Source organism: Pinus tabuliformis, chromosome 5_1 (genome assembly GCF_031772625.1).
Source record: "Pinus tabuliformis cultivar Carrire ecotype Pingquan chromosome 5_1, CPIR1, whole genome shotgun sequence".
In the NCBI taxonomy this organism is placed as follows: Eukaryota; Viridiplantae; Streptophyta; class Pinopsida; order Pinales; family Pinaceae; genus Pinus; species Pinus tabuliformis.
In genome coordinates, this window is record NC_142305.1 from 626,347,735 (window position 1) to 626,352,626 (window position 4,892).

Here is a 4,892-nt window from a genome sequence, read left to right on the forward strand (position 1 = left end):
TTGAAGCCAAAACAACTTTGATACCAAATGTAGGTTTTAACCCCGTATAGAAATTACCTGCATACAAAATCTAAAATTAAAAAATAAACAATGGCGAGAGCATAAAACATAAAACATATATACACAGAGATTTTCCGCTCAATCCCAAAACTGGGACTACCAGATTGATTTTTCATTATTATTCCTTTCAATGTTGCAATACATATATATACATGCCGAAGTATCCATAAAGCCTATTCCATTGACCCTGGATTAGAACATAATCATAGTTCCCTTGACTGGATCTACAAAATACCATGGGAAAAAAACCATCATGCCCAAAACCATGTGTGAAAGCCATGCACAAAACCATAGGTAGGTCTGCCCACCTAATATAGGGTCCAAAAAAAAAATTCCCCTGGGCACTGCCCCAGACCTCGTAGAGGGCTGCCCCCCTCAAAGCCCTCGATAGCGGAGGCTGTCACCCCCCCACGCATGGGGCTAGTCATGGAAATAATATAACACACACCCAACAATATTACCCTCTTTTTTATTTTTTTTTGTGTTAATTAAAATTTATTAATCTAATGTGGAAAAACACACCCCTCCTCTCTGTCATTCACGTAGAATTCAAAATAAGCCTCCTCTTCCACCAAAGGCTACTCCTGGCCATCATCGGAAGCATAAGAAGACGCAAAATATCGAATCAGGAACTTTGGGAACTACTTCTGGTCCTCCTCCTAAATCTGATCTACCAGAATCATCCTTCCCTTTGAGTACTAAGCCTGAGATTACTTCATCATTTGCTGGTGAATTTGACACAGTTGAAACTGAAGCACCTGAGACTTTCTTTCTTGAGGTCATTGAACCTGACTTTATTGCATCATAGAGCTTATTACCTGAGGTACCTCAACCATCTTCACCTGTTACTTTAGGACTTCCCTCTTCTCTTCCTTTGTCTTAGAGACAACCGTAAACCATATATCTTAGACCCAACGGTGAACCCCTTCCACCTGGTCTTGTGAGTATCAAATAGATCCCACAGGAAGAACGTCATCCCTCTACTCTTGTTCAATGGAGTGGACTCCATTTTTATCAGGCCCATCGTCTTCCTCCTTTTCAAGCCCTAACACAAACTCCTTTACTTGATCCTTCCCGCTCACCTGTGAGTTTCTTGTCGCAATCTTCTTTGGGACAATTAACCGTGACTGAATCTGCTATGGTTTCCCATCCCGTGTCCACCCCTATGGATGAGAAAACTAGTGTTTCTTCTTCATCCATGTTTGCGACATCACCAGAGGAACATCTATATGGTGGCCTGTCCGTCCCACCTGGTTATCAATCATTATCTGGTACCTTCTCTGGTGTGGCATCCAGTTCGTGGACCTCTCCCTTGCTACCTATTCCTGTAATTCCATCTAGCACTTCGTTAATGAGAACTATACATCCTGCTCCTTCTCCTCCACCTAGACCTACAGTTGAACAATGGCTGGCCCTTGTGTTAGTGGGCATGGTTACCTTCAAAATCCTAACTCTCCTAATGTTGGGTACCCTTTGCAAGGGGGGAAGTTACCTCTATCATCCCCTCTTCCTTTAGCAGTGGGGAAACCTGTTGTTGGTATACCAAAAATTCATGCTCACCCTTATCTAAATCCTCGTTGTCCTAGAATGGTTTCTAATGTTTGGCAACCTACTTTTCTTGTACAACATGGTTCGTTTATGGATCCATTTTTAATTCTCGACGTGTGTCATCCACATCTCAAATTCCTACTTAGCAATATGTACCTTTACAAGCTCAAATTTATGTAAACAGGTTGTAACTATGACTCAATCTATTCCATCAATAACTATTACCCCCCAGGTTTCAGTTACCTAACCTTTACAATGTACCTTAAAGTGTTGAGCGCTTGGATAAGGTGTTCCTAAAATTCCGGTAAGACAGATTTTTCATAATTTGGCATAACCTCCACCAAATCCACCTTATGTTAGGATGATGCAAAATCCCACGAGGAAACAATATCAACCTTATCAGGGTATTCCTAAAGTTCCCTATCAGGGCCAGCAAGTCCAAACCCAGCCTCTCCAGCTTTTGCAATTTTATCCTGGAGCTGGACAACGAGGTTATGCGTACGCTAGTTATCATAATTCTCCTTATTCTGGTGCCCAGGTTCCTCTTTATCAAAATCTTCCCTATCATGGAGCGCAAATACCTATTTCTCAAGCTATTCCATCATATCCAGGTTATCCTCCACTAGATTTTAACAACCAGTTATTGTTTGTGGAAACTCTCGAATTGTCCGATTTGACTTGACTCACCAATAATCCTATTGCTCATTCTCCTTGGTGGTCAATTATTCCTATGAAATTGCCTTATAATATCCCAAAATTCAAAGGGAATCGTAGAGAATACCCATCGATGCATGTCGTGACTTAGCATCTGTGGTGTTCATCAAACTCTCTTAATGATTATTTGATTTGATTATGTCTTTTCAAGTGTACTCTTACCAATACGACAACTAAATGGTATATTGAATTACCGAGAGATTTGTTTAACAATTTCAATGCCTTAGCTACCACCTTCCTCACACATTTCCAATTGCCCATCAGATACAAACCTGGAACATAAATTTTGACCAGCTTCAAACAATTTGATTCCACTCACATATATGATCATATTCATGAGTGGAGACATCGTCGTTGGTTGGTGAAGACATATTTTCCAGATCAATTGTTAGTGGAATGGTTTACTAAATCTCTGTTGGCCCCTATAATAGAAGGCCTAGCTAAGGGTGGATTTGTAACCGAAGAGCAAGTAATTGTTTGTGCCAAATACTTGGATCTCGTTTATACCCAATCCAACATGCTTTATGATAAGATACCAAATGCTCTGCGACCTTCGATTACTGTTCCTCAAGCTCTGGGTAAAGAATCTCATGTTGCTGATGGCGTGGTTGGTTTTCCCATTTCGCAGTCGGTGAGTAAACCATCTGGTGTTGCTCTTACTGCAACTGCCCAAAGCCCTCCATCCAATCCTCTTGCAACTTCTACTTCTGAGATCAATGTTGTTCATTCTGATAAAGGTAAATCTCAACAACAACCAAGAAGTAAGAAGAAAGGAAAATGTAAGAAGAAGAAAGATTCTCCTCTATAGGATAAACAAAACCATCAATCTTTTGACGAGAAACGAAAACCTCATTACCCATGCTTGATTTGTAATGAAGAACACTTCACTCGTGACTGTTCCCACTAGGTGGAAATGAACCAATTTTTGAAGTCTTCTAATTCACCTGCCATGTTGACAGATCCGTTTTTGAATCATGAGACTCATTTGGTTGCTCGGGATGCTACTTCCTCTAACTCGGTTTTGATGCTTTCTTCCGCTAAATAAAAAATTAATGTTATGGTGGCTACCCGTGATAAAGACTATGGTAATGTGAATCCCCTGAATGGTCAGACTACTGATCAACCTACCAGTTCGGTTGCATCTCCATCAGATCTTGCTCCTCTTACGATTCGTACGAAATTGACTAACAAGACTTCAAAGGGCGTTATCCATAAGCCTGCTTACAACCCTTGTGCGAGAGCTGCTCAGAAATACAACATAGTTGAGGACTTGCCTCAGTCTCCATCCATTATGTCTACTCTCAAGGTGTTGTAGAATTGTCTTGCCCAAAAAAAGGCTTTGCTTTCCACGATTGGGTGCATTGATCCTTTGGATTCCAACCTACTTGTTTTCAATCATGAGAACTATACACCTAGACTTCCAGCTCAATTAGCATTTATGATCTAGGTTGTTGTTCACGGTAAGAAAATTCATCATTCTATTATGGATAAGGGAGCCTCAACATGCATCATGTTTTTGTCTCACAGGAAGGCAATTGGTTTTCCTCAATTGAATCTATTTCCCATCACCTTGAAATATTTTGACGAAAGAATGTATAAACCTTGTGGGATTTTGAATTCCTTACAAGTAGAATTAGGAGGTAAATCTGTATCCATAAAAGTCAAATTTATTGACAGACCACTCAATTATAATCTTCTATTGGGTTGCACCTAGGTTTATGCCATGGCTACTGTCGTTTCAACTTATTTCTAGATGATTGCCTTTCCTCATAAAGGCGACATAGTAGCCATCGATCAACTTACGTTTTTCGCCTCCAATTCTCATGTTACTGGAAGTGTCCCTCTCGTAGGGGAAACTCTACACCCATACCAACATGTCGGGTTTAGATTTCTTAAGGATTCCTCTCTCATGGGAACCTTTTAGCTTCCTCCTCGTTCACTTCCTAACAACTCCTCTTTGGTTTTCTATATCAATATGATATCCTCTTCTACTATTCCAACTGATCCTTGGATAGTACTAGACGAAACTAACATCAATATTTTTGGCGACTGTATGCCTCTTAGCCATATTGAGCTTGATTATGAAGCCACTTATTTATCTTAAGCAACCCATTCTGATTTAGTCTTTTCGATTAATTGGGTCGATCGCTGATTGGATTATGGCACGTCTTCTTATCCTTTCTCTCGCGAATTCCATACCAATGAGAGCATCATGGAGATCATGATGCTAGACGATGTGCTTTGGGACGGTCATCACCATCATTCCTCCTAGTCAGATCCCATCAAGGATGATCCTTATGACCTTCATCAACCAAATATTATTGAGCTCTCTATGAATTCTGTGTTTGTGGTTTCGAAACACATAATTTGTATCGATCCTTTGAAGGTGCAAGTGATCGTAGATTTGCCTGCACCTTCTTCCCTCCTTCAGCTCCAACGACTCCAAAGGAAGGCTAACTTTCTGTGGAGGTTTGTCCCTAACTACGTTGAGTTGACTGAAGGATTCACTCATCTGTTAAAGAAATGGGTTCTCTTCCATTGGGATGATGTTGCTCAAACAACATTTGATG